The 13,183-nt window shown below is 36.5% G+C and overlaps 1 protein-coding gene across 7 annotated transcripts in view; it reads right to left on the bottom strand.

Moving 5' to 3' along the window:
* The window catches only part of LOC139976424 (uncharacterized), a 289,428-nt gene that overhangs the window by 156,293 nt on the left and 119,952 nt on the right, over nt 1–13,183 (bottom strand). For 3 of the 7 annotated variants that reach the window (XM_071985142.1, XM_071985143.1, XM_071985144.1), the window contains exon 1: nt 9,055–9,152. The exons of 3 other annotated variants lie outside the window; for them this stretch is intronic. The gene's annotated coding sequence lies outside the window, so the exon portion shown is untranslated. Of the gene's footprint in view, nt 1–9,054; nt 9,153–13,183 lie in introns of those variants that run through there. One more of the 7 variants, XM_071985145.1, reaches the window with a different exon arrangement.

The raw sequence follows: 13,183 nt of genomic DNA, 5'->3' as shown, positions 1-13,183 counted from the left end.
TAGTATCATAGAACAGATACACGTCCCCACCATTATCCCAGACTGATCTGCGCCCATGAGACGGACCCATCTGTTATGAAATTTGGTATATATACAAAATATCACGAAGCGCGCGAACAATTTGGGGGATGTAGTTGCTACGCGCCTGCACCCAAGTAAATGCCCCCCCCCCCAATATTCGTCATCGTCGTCGTAATAGTAGCAGTAGCAGTAGTAGTAGTAGAGTCAATGCACACCATGACTGGAGCCCCTTTAGAAAATGAAACATCCAACTGTGCGTATGTGAAAACACAAACAACATTGTTAATACGAAGTTCAAGTATAACGTAATTGTTGATATAGTCATCCAAATAACAATCCATCTTGATCAGTTCGTTATTGACTTACAAAAGATAAGATATAAATTGGATGTGGAAAAATTTGACTGCAGCTATGTCTGATAATCTGTCCGTGTTAAAATATGTGTGTGAGCTCACCAAATCCGTTTAAACCTTAACTAGTTTAATGGTTACATTTTTTTATTAAGGGGATGGGGGAGGAGGGGATGGAGGTGGTTGCTTTGTTAATGATAGTGGTAGTTGCAATTGTTATTGCTAAAGACTTTGCTCCGACTCGCCTCGGTCTCGACTTCAGTAGTGAGTCGAGTCGAGTCCGCGAAGCTGTTCACAAGGTTAAATATATGAGCAGCAAACCAAGAAACTATGTTCCAGAAGAACGAAGCTTCTGCTTAATGAGTATAGCTAAACATTTTGCAAAGCTAAAGTTATAGGGTTCAACAGATGCAATACACATTGCATGTTCTAAATTCACAATTACAATCTTATGATAAACAACTATTTGTAGGAAAGGAACAGGTACCTGAGACATGACAACATTCATTTGAGACATGATGGGTTTTGGCACAAACATAGATTTACCATGAAACAATACTTATTAATACATTGCATTTAATTTTCGAGACTTAATGTATACAGTTTATGATCATTGGACTTAGCTAAAGGAACTTTCAGTCAAATTTTAACCAAATTACTTATTTATTCTCCACACGTTTCTGTCTTTGTCCCTCTCCAGTTTATTCCCTACCCTGTTCCTTTAATCCTCTCTTTGTTCCTCCACTGTTTATCTCCTTCCTCTCCTCTTTCCCTGTTGCTTTCTTCTCTCCATCCCTTGTCCACTTATAATCCCCTTTCATCCATCTCATTGTGTTCACCGTGCTCTTTAACCTGTCTGTATTCTGTGCATGTTTTTGTCCCTTCTGTTACTGTACTGTTACATGTCATTTAGCCTCTGAAGAAGATCCTGCTAGGATCGAAACGTCAGGCCAACTTACTTTTATACATTCAAATAACTTATTCCTATACTTGGTGTATACGAATGCCACAAGTCTATATAAACCATCTTCAGTATATCAGAGCTTGTTTGAGGTCAGTGAGTTTAGTGTACACGTAGTAAATCTGTAGACTCCGGGATCTTTGCCGCCCGTTTGAACCCCCATTGGGGCTTTCAAATACTTTTCAATGAAATTGAGCGCTTCTCTGAAATGTATTTGTGTGATTACAATCACTCTCAGCTGGACTCACCAGTAATCCAACCATGCTACCTTGCGGAGAAATTTAATTCCACTCTCTGACACGTATTTTTGTGCTTTAAGCTTGGTATGAGAGTACAAAACATCTCAGAAACAGTGCAGCTTCGAGGCTTGCCCTTGGTGATCGCTGCGGCTTGGAGACATATGCCACAGTAAACTAGAGCAATCATTCTATTTTAGCATTGATGAGCCGCAAGATCGCTAGCAGAGGTCAAGAATTATATGAAAATGTTGAAGCTTTGGTGGGCCTCGCCGTACACCGGATGCGCGACTTGATCAATTCACTCTGGGTACGGCTTTGAGTACAACGTTTCTGTATGCTGCCGTGTTAGACGAATCTAACCGTAATAGCAGGAACCGATTTTGCGATCCGCCTTGTAGTCATTTGCAGACTTTGCAATCCGCTGTTCCCGTCACGTTTTTCCAAGGTCAGTAAGAGTGACTCAATAGTTTCCCTTTCGGGAAAGCAAATAAGACAAAATTCTCTCCCGATACCAAAATGGGCATTCCAAGCAAGTTATGTGCCATATCCGGGAGTATAGTGCTGCTAGTGGCAAATTCGGACATAGTTTCACCCAAGCCGAACAATCGATATTTTACTCTCCTTTGGGGATCCCAACTATATTGTTACACATCTCATTTCTATATGCAATGATCCCTGGATCATGACATTGCCAAGCGGTTGCTTTGACAATTAACCAAAGTGTTCTTGTCCCATCTGTATGGTTTTTTTTTTGGGGGGGGGGGGAGGGGGTATTTGACCTTTGGTTTATTCCATTAGGCCTAAACATGTAGTTTAATTAGCCCTATTGAAAAGAAAACTATTGATAATGGTATTTTTGAGTTTAAACATGATGCTTTATTAGGTAATATGTTAACACATAGACATATTCTATCAAATTAATTAAGGTTTTCATGAAGCATAACTGCATTGAATTACTTACAAAAAATCCTGCATTTTCATAATCGAAGATGAATTTACATGATTAGTCAAATTTCATTTTAACCATGAATTGATATACCCAACCAGAACCTGCGCACTATTAGGTGATGGCACTGCAAGCTAAATTAAGTGATATGTAACACAGAACAAAATATTTTACGAGCTCATCTCATTGTTGTTATGATGGCAGAAATGTTATTAGTAAACTTTAGTAGGAACAGTTTTCATTCGACCCTGCAGAATTCAATCAAATGAACCGCACAGAGGCCGATCAAATCAGGGTAACCCCTTTTGTTACCAACATGGGACACCAGCTTGATAAAAAATACATCCAACTACAGAGGAAGCGAGTAGGCCTTAAGACTTGTTTTGCCTTTATATGCCAAAGATGTTAACTTATTTGTCATGCAAACTTCACGGATTTAGTTTACACTCAGCTCAAATTCAAGTCTCTTTGCTCGGAATCGAGAGAATTGGATCCAAACTCGGATTCCGGATAGGTGGACTGGACTATAGCCTGCTTTAATATTACATCACACTAAGGATCCCCCTCCTCTCCCACAATAATGATATATACAGTATATACATACATATCAATGTGGGAGCATATTTGACACATTTTTAAACCCTTTTTGAACTCCGTACGTATTTTCAGTAGGATGTATAGGTCCCGTCCGTACTGCTAAGTTTGTTTTATCTGGCAATCTATTGCTTAATGGTAGACAGGTCATAACTCACTGTCACAACGATGCCTCTCAGGGAAGCAATCTGTGTCAGCATTTTATTTGTGTATACCTTTCACTTCAACTATAGCCAATGCTGAAGAAGGTCCAATGGGAACCAAAATTTCAATACATATTGTAATTAGAAAGCTAGTTTGCTTCGTGATTCCTTGCTATACAATATGCTCAAAATTTCACATAATTATATGACTAATGTGGACCAAGTGGGTTTTTTTGTACGAGGATTAAGTGAGAACCAGAAAAGGTCAGAAATTTCAGTTCGTTTTGGTCACTGTCAGGGCATCAACCGTTTAATCCACTGGTAAAATTTTACTGTACAGAATTTTTATTCCAAAATGTTGCAGTATCCAGAAAGAACAGTTTTACTATGTGAAATATAGGCACATAGGTGTATGGATAAAAGGACATTTTCTCTTTTTTTGAATTTTGAACTAGCAAATCAGCTCTGTCACCAACCATCTCTTTAATATGTTGTTTAATGAATGAGAGCTCTACAACACATTGTTATACACTGTGAAACATGTTCACAATTAACTACCAAAGTGAAAGATATCTACTATACTGAATCACAGAGAAAGTGGCAAGTTTGAGAAAATTTTAGATAACCTGTTGACACCTTGTGGTATTTTCCTTTTCCACCATTTGAGATAGCCTGTTGACCAATTGAAGCTCAGAGGTTGTAAGTGCCAAGGGCGCGCACGAGTGTGTTTAAAGACTATCAACTCTTTGAAGCAAATTTCATTTCCTGGATGACTGCATGTTTTGTTGAAGAATTACAGCGCCCCTTCAGAATATTAAACCGAACTGAATTTGACCAAACCATTTCGCCATAACATTGGAGAATTCACAGATTAATTGTAGTTTAAATTTTGGAGTTATGGTGTTTAAAAGGTTTTCATAATTTGACACCTGTTCAATTCATTTGACATTTGACGTCTTTTAATTTCAATAGGGTTCTTTCACTCAGCAAGCTGGATATGTATGAAGTTCAAGAAAGATGTACTTCTTGGGTGATCCTGTTTACAAGATGTTCAGACTCTGACCTCTGTTGACCTCACATGACCACTGAACATCACAGGAAACAATAGGGTTATTGTACACAATAAGCATACCTAGTTTAATGTTAATGAGCATTAATGAGCATGTGAGCATTATGAGTTACGGTGTTTGTCAATAAGTGTTACATCCAACACGCGTACTCTCACACTTCCTCACATTTCTGACGTGGGGTGAAGTACATAATCTCATCTCCATACACATTGCATGTAGGGAGATGAGATCAAATTCATAGGAATCATGCGAATTTTAGGTAAACCCCGTGGAAAACATCTAATTTAAAAAAATAATGCTATCATTGATCTCACAGTTCATCCTTCCACGATGTGTGTAATTAAGTTAAAGAATGTGAACCAGCCGTTGTCCTTTAATATCATATGTAGTTTTAACATATCTCGGCAACTACAGGTTAAAAATATTATTCAACTTTTGCTGTTCAGTATGAAAAGAATCACTTCATAAGGAGAGGGGGGAGGGTTAATGTTGGGTTGAAAAGACCTGCAAGAACTGTAAATCAACTGATTAAATCGTCATAAGGGATGAATGAAATTCAGGTATCAGGTATTGATGGGATTTTAGAGTTGTAACGAAACCGTAGTATATCATATAACATATCCCCTGCTTGTACTAGCACTATACTGTAGTAGAATAAGTCGTACATTCTCTCGCAGTATTGTCGCAACAAACGTGGTGTCTTTAATTAATGAGCTATTAGCTTGCCATAGACGTCAGCTGTGATTGCAGAAAATAAAGGATCTGTACGACGATTTGTTCAGCATGTAATACAAGATACATTATTGATATTTTGATTTAAGTATTCGTTCAGCGTGTATTTATATGATAGTTAAGATCGGTAATAAATAGTTTTTTGTTAAGTTTTACCTAGGCTAGGGGCTTAATCTTTCAGAGTCCTATATTTACACATAGGTCTAGGCCTATACATGCATATACAGCATTTGCACTTTAATGCCTTACATTCATCCTTTGCTTATATTTCTATCTTCGTATTATGTACATTAACTTATTCTGTTGTATTAATATTTACTCGTTTTGAGAAGATATAGAGAATTAGGTAAAACTGCAAATCGCAGATATCTTCTTGCGATATTTTGCGACTCTTGTAACATTTTGAGACGCTTTGCGTCGCTTTGATAATGTTGATATTAGCATGCACAGTCAGTTTCATTGTGCAATCGGGAGAATTCCTGAAAGTATTTCGCACCTACTATATACACATATGAACGAACAATGAACGAATCAGGAACTAGCTTGGCTGTTGTGAGGGAAAACACGACATAGAGATCAAGTTTCCTTTGCGACGTTTTGCGACGGCAGATTATACACTCGAAATGAATTTTAGCTTCGACACTACACTGCATGTGTATGTGAGGTCAATATGACGAAGATTGATCACATGCAGAAAGTGACGCAAGCAGGATACGACTATAAATAACACAAATGAACGAATCAGGGACTAGCTTGGTTGTTGTTAGGGAAATTACGACAAAGAGATCAAGTTTCCTTTGCGACGTTTTGCGACGGCAGTTTTTAGAAGAAAGGACAACAGATCACGTGCAGTCGCTACTTTGCAACGTTTCGCGACGTGTGATACTGTGTGTTAAGTGTGTCCTGCAACGATAAATTTACTGTACAAATAATATAGACAATGAAGGATTGTTATAACTCAATTACATTGAAGAATTGTGTTTTCCTGTGGGGATAATCATGTATAATGAAAGCTTTGTAGCATAAATATAAAGTCGTGATAGCAAATAATCATATAAAGATAATACAATTTCTTATTCTTGTTCTCATTTACAGAATATTTTGAGTACAAAGAGAAGACAGGCTGATTATGCAGCTTAATCTCAAGCACTTGAATATTTCTTCGCATGGGAAGAGGAGGAGCTGGTGAGAATTAGAGCAATGACCTTACCATAGTCTTTGTAAGATATGAGGAACAGTTGGGGAAGATTAGATCGCATGCAGTGACCAGTGAAGAGTTTTGCAAACTATCTTGCAGATTGTTCATAATTACTTAATTATCTTCCTGCGAAATATTACAAAAGAAGAGTTATATAAAATATATGCATAAGCCATTATAAGCGTGTTATTATATTCTCTTGATCTCGGATTGTAAGTTAACTATTATATTAACAGAAATACCAAGCAGCGACCATTAAAAAGCAACACTAGGAATGGAACTGCTACATCTCAAGCAACTTTATGTTTTACCCTATAACTGAAGAAATTACATATTACCCAATAGTTAAAGCCTGCATACTTGTTTACTGCTGAATTGCGGAAACAAACTTCCGACGCAGATTAAATGTTTCATATTCTATATGAAATCTGACCAGGTGGGTTTAATGGAGAAAAGCTGTCGCAATCGAAAGAAAGAAATTTATTTTCTGTTGCCCTAATAATGGTACGAACGATTTACCGTAAAATCACTGCGACCGCCCATATCAGCATGTTCATAACACAAATGTAACCTAGATATACTCGTATCGTCCACTCGTAAGTCCTTTGCCTAAGGGTCGTAAACAAAACGTTGTTGCGGGGCTTGTAAATTTTGAGTAAATTATGTAGAATCTACGGACTCGTTAAAAAATCTGGCGAATTTTATTCAGCTCAAAATGTTTAACGGCATATAACTCAATACAAATAATGATTATTAATATGAGAATTGTATAGAACGGTGTTATTTTCATTGAGCTTTTAGGGCAGTAAGCTGGAAAAATCGAAGTTAAAATTTGACAAACACACATTGAGACCGGAAAGAAAGTGCTAAACCCATATGAGAAAAAAAAAAACTAAAAATGTTGGAAGTGCAATGTGAAAGGGAGTAGGAAATATATTATTTCCTACCCCCTTCCCTTAATCCTCTCTTTGTCCCTCCACTGTTTATCTCCTACCTCTCCTATTCCCCTGCTGGTTTCTTTCTTCTTTCCATCCCTTGTCTACTGATCCCCTTACATCTATCTCTTTGTGTTCACCTTTCTCATTACCCTGTCTGTATTCTGTGCATGTTTTTGTCCCTTCTGTTTCTGTTACTTGCCATTTAGCCTTTGAAGAAGATCCTGCTAGGATCGAAACGTCAGGCCAACTTACTTTTACACATAATTATCAACTGTTACAAACTTCACAAACTTATTAATCACCCTGGTTAAGCAAGTAAGCAACTGAGTATAAGTTATCTGCTTGATAGGCTACATAGACTACTGACTACAAAAGCTATGTTAATGTAACAAAGGGAAAACATTTTTTTTAACAAATTATATTCGACGACATAGTGAATTACCAAAAAATACAGTGCTTTTTCCTAGCACGCTTAATATTATTTTCTTGGGGGGGGGGGGGGGGCGGGGCTATTTATCACTCACATGCAAAAATGTTCAATTTTTTACTTCATTCCAACTGAGCATTTGGAATGAAGTGAACAATTAAACATTTTGCAGAAAAATGCTGAGTTGACGAGATACGATAAGTTGTCAATTAAATATTTTGCAGAAAATGTTTCAATTGCTCAGTTGGAATTTTGCATGATAAATTGACGAGATACGATAAGTTGTCAATTAAACATCTTGCAGAAAAGGTTCAATTGCTCAGTTGTAATAAAGTGAACAATTAAACATTTTGCAGAAATATGTTGAATTGACGAGATACGATAAGTTGTCAATTAAACATTTTGAAGAAAATTTGTCAATTGCTCAGATGGAATGGGGTGAACAATTGAACATTTTGCAGAAAAATTTTCAATTGCTCAATTAAAGCAACTGAGAAATCCAACATTTTTCTGATTTTTGATAAGATTTGATCTTGTTATCTAAACAAATTACTGAAAAATTTCAACTTATGGGGCAAAGTTTTTCTTATGTTAATGGCACTTTTAAGCTTCCGTATTGGGTGGTCAAACTTAGTACATAAATAAACCGAATTGAAGCGGGCGAACGTTGTACAGTAGTTCTATGAGGCATTTGCTTTAGAGTATTCAAAATCATACGAAGTTTTGTATGGTGGAGTATAAGAATCGCGAGATACAATTTCTCAAATGGCAAGGAAAACGTGGTAAATTATTATGACTGATTAAAGGTCAATTTTTACCGAACTTTTTAGGTCATTCACAATGACATGAATATATCAATAGGCCTTGGTAAATTAGAGTGCGACAGTCGGAAATTCCGACTGTCGGACTCAAATTTTCCAAATATCGTCAGTTTTAACAAGAGTGGGGTGAGACACCCCCCACACCCCCCTCTAGCGACATCCCTGCCTATAATTGGAACCGATAGCCTGATGATAATTATTTTACTAACTGACAAGACAAGAAACCATGTGAATGGCATGCGGAAACTCTTTCACTAAAGGCTAGCATCATGACGGGAAATAAGGATCATTTCTGGAAATTCTGAATAATTATGTCATTTATTATTATTTGTGCAGGTGAAACCGATTCCTACTACTTTCTTCAGCGATGTAGCGCAGGCAGTAGCCGCCAATTTGGCTCGGTTTTGCAACCTCGATGAATTAATGATATATTTGCAATATGTTTCTCACAAGGAATTTGCTATTATATACCGCCAAAACACATTCTACTTTTCACAGATTGACTAGACTGTTGGTATAGAATAGTAGCTGTTTCCTAGACGATAAATTTCGCTTCAGTTGATTCATTTATCTTAGACGGTACTTACATAGCCTAGCCTGTCTTTCATACTTACAAATGAGCCCTTTTGAAGTTTTGGTTGGTAATTCTCACGCTTGAAAGCACAGTGCAACATACAGCATAACGTCATGTACATACAAATGACGGATTTGGAGATCATCTGGGTTGTATTCGGTGTATCGTATTCCGTTATATTACACTACGGTTGATCAATGTGCTGAACATTTGCATTTGTAAGGAAAACCACAAGGGCCAAACTGTTGGATGATATATTTGATCTTATATGGTTATAATATAAATTTGTATCATAATATACAACAAACAAACACATACATAATATACTAAGTTCACACGATGATGATTATAATAATAAAGTCCACGATAATAAAAAAAATGAAAACCTGTTTAGTATTTTGCAAGATTTACCGGCTTCCATACAGTTCGAGCAGTAAAACATAAACAAGGAAAGCACAGTTTAAATACAGTGCATGGTCAGACAATACTGTATGAACACACGGTATACTATGCTTTGTTCAGCTACAACTCGTTGTATGGTACATCAATGTACGTATTACGAGCGAAGCAGGAGCATTTATTATCGTCTGATTGATATGATCTGATTGGTTGACTTTACAACATGAATGAGAAAGGTTTGGTTTGTATAGGCACAATTGTGTGAGATAACGAGATTGTATTTTTTTTTCCCGAAAATACCAAGTAGGCATACTAAAATATACTAAATTACATCTAGTAGTATATAAGCCGAGTACATCAATGTACTGTACCTTAAAAATGAGCGGAACAAGCGGTTTGTTATTGTCTGACGTCACGTGATAGTCATGGTTTGATTTAAAATATGAATAAAAAAGGTGTAGCTTGCATGAATAAATGTTTGGGCCAACGAACTTGTCAGTTTTTACGAAACGGTTAATTACTCGTGAAATAGGGTTCAACGTGTAAAAATTCTACCACGGTAATCTCTCGTTCATCAATCTCTATAGTTGCTGATATGTAAGTGACAATGCAATGCTAAAATTCCAGATAGACGCAATATGAACCTCCAGTCTGAGTCATGAGCCGTATTTGCCCGTCTTTAGATACCTTATTCATTATCTATCTATTCAAAGAGCAAAATTGTTAAGTTTTCGGATTCTATATTCTGCGTGCATGCAGTGTTCGGCGAGTGCTGATGAGAGGTTTTCCGAAAAGTGACCTTTATCGGCTGTGTAATAGACTAGTGTAGTCATTCTACCATGTATGTGTGTATGTATGTATGTATGTATGTATGTATGCGTGTATGTATGTATGTATGTGTGTATGTATGTATGTATGTATGTATGTATGTATGTATGTATGTATGTATGTATGTATGTATGTATGTATGTATGTATGTATGTATGTATGTATGTATGTATGTATGTATGTATGTATGTATGTATGTATGTATGTATGTATGTATGTATGTATGTATGTATGTATGTATGTATGTATGTATGTATGTATGTATGTATGTATGTATGTATGTATGTATGTATGTATGTATGTATGTATGTATGTATGTATGTATGTATGTATGTATGTGTGTATGTGTGTATGTGTGTATGCGTGTATGTATGTATGTATGTATGTATGTATGTATGTATGTATGTATGTATGTATGTATGTATGTATGTATGTATGTATGTATGTATGTATGTATGTATGTATGTATGTATGTATGTATGTTTTCACATTTAGTGCCTTATGGAGACAAATTTGAGCATACAACTATCCTTATGGCGACACAAATCCTTGTGGAGACAAAAAGTAGGTCTCCACAAGAAATAGTTTTCCCGCTAACTTCTCAGACCACCACAAACCTACTGGAGACGTTTGAGAAAGGTCACCATAGGGATACCCTTGTGGAGACCATCATAGGTATGCAGACGATGTATACAAACAAAAACAAATGTAATGTAAGTGCTAGGGCGCCCTCATTTCTTAAGCCTCCACAAGGCTGTTTAAAATACTGCACAGTGAACTGTGAGTTGGAGTCTCCACATGGTCAGTTATACCGCCCTTGTATACTGACCACAAAATGAGGAAGAGAGAAATGGTCAAGATAGCTATCACCAAAGTGAGTACAATGTTTAAGCCTTTTTTTGTACCATTTAAAGTTGCACCATTTTTGAAAGTTTCGGAATTTTATATCATTCTGCAAGGCCGAACAACATGACTATACAGTCAGTTATATTAAGTAGTAAGTACCAGTTCTGCGAAGGCTACAACAGTTCCACAGGATCTTGGATTGAAAAAAAAAGACCTAGCCTACTGTATTCTTCCCTTGATTAAACCAGGAACAACAGCATTGCATTGTCATTTATGCCCAAAGCTATATTTGCATGTCGAGGGTGGGAGGAGGGGGGGGGGGGGTCTTTCATGTGTAACATTATTCCACTTATTTCTGTGCTAACTACATGCATTGTAATTTGTATGTGTCTCGATTGGCTTTGGACATAATCTGATTCGCTCTTTAACAACTGTTCAGGTTAGATAAATTTAAAATATCAAAGAGTGTTTGACAAAGCCATGTCAACACATTAATATCTTCAATGGAATTGAGCAGAAATAAAGACTCAATACTAGACCGTTCTTTTTTATGTTTTTTATTAACTGCAGATCACAAGTTTCAATTCTTTTTTGAATTTGTATCAAGTCATTTTCTTTTTCTTTTCAGCCTTTCTTGCCCCATCCTACAGTATTAGCTGCATTCTCCAGAGGGATTACCCTGTCAAAGTAAACCAAAATACTTATTCGTGAAAGAATGCAAAAGATGCATTAAACAACTTGTATTACAAACATTGTTGGGAATAACTTAGCATGTTAATGAGGAGGAGAACTTCGGTTAAAGCAAGTCGCATGTTAAAATAGACACTATGAGGCTGTTTGAACATTACAATCAGATATTTGATAGTGTGTGTTAACATACAGTGGCCAAATACTGTATTCATTACTTCCTACTTACACAGTTAGGGTACATGTAGAATGCTCCAAACCAAATACCCAAGACTAAAAAGAAAAGTGAAGAGGAGAGTTCCAAGTACAACAGCGATAATTGCAACATGTTTTGCATCTCTTGGTTCTGTGACTTGCACCAACGAAATTGTGCGCCTCACTGGATTCACTGGATTCATTCTTGCTGTTGGAATGGACTAAGGAGATAAAGTATATAACAAAATGCTGAAGTTCATTACTCGTTGGGAAAAGAGATTTTTTTACCAGGTGCTAATGTGAGTTTGTACATATGAACATTCCAGATTGAAAATTGTGTATCCAACATTCAAGAGTTTGCTTTCTGTATAGGAGAGTAACTTCCCATTGGACTTGTGAATGCAAACTGTGGGAAAAGAAGATGGTAGGGTGACAGATGCAACATGTTAGGGGCTTGCTGTTTCAGCACTTATTGATGAACCGTTAGAACACATCAAATGATTAGTGATTTGGTAAGCAAGCTATCCAATAACTGAAAACTTTAATTCCTTTTGTTAATAACATGTGAAAACTATATGAAGGGCACATAGCAGTATAGCACAATTATTGTGAAACTTTGTTCAGGCTTGCAACCACTTGGTTTTGGAATTTGGGTTTGGAGGTAAATGTTTTACTTCAGTGATCAGTTCTTGTGTGTGTGTGTGTGTGTGTGCAGTTTAAGGATGGTTTACCGGTTATCCGAGCAAAATATTTGACTGGTTATAATTTGATGTAAATATGAAACTGCACATATACCTACTGCATGTACAGGCCTTTGAGCCACTACGGTTTGTGAGCATTTAGCTTTGTGAGATGCACACATGATTGTTTATACTTCTTTGCCTCAAATGCAGTTCAGTATTAATTACATTGGTATTTTATTTAACATGGGATTTAAGAATGCAAACAATTTGTAATATTTGGTATAATTAAGTGGCATTATTGTGAAACAAGATAAATAAGATTACAAGTTAGGTAGAGTTTCTCTTTAAATCTTCAAATATAAAACACTACCATTACTATTTTTATGGGTTGTGCCTTTAGAAGACATTCTATGTAGTCTTAGAAGAGGTAGGGTGAGAGGGAAGATAACGGTCATGAGCTGAAATAAAGAATTATCACACATATTTTGCACCTTCCTTGTAAAGTTCTTTCTTCTTTTATTAAAACCTGTG

Source organism: Apostichopus japonicus, chromosome 11, assembly GCF_037975245.1.
Source record: "Apostichopus japonicus isolate 1M-3 chromosome 11, ASM3797524v1, whole genome shotgun sequence".
NCBI classification, from domain to species: Eukaryota; Metazoa; Echinodermata; class Holothuroidea; order Aspidochirotida; family Stichopodidae; genus Apostichopus; species Apostichopus japonicus.
Note: the sequence above shows the minus strand (reverse complement) of the source record. Positions and strands in the feature narration are given on the sequence as shown.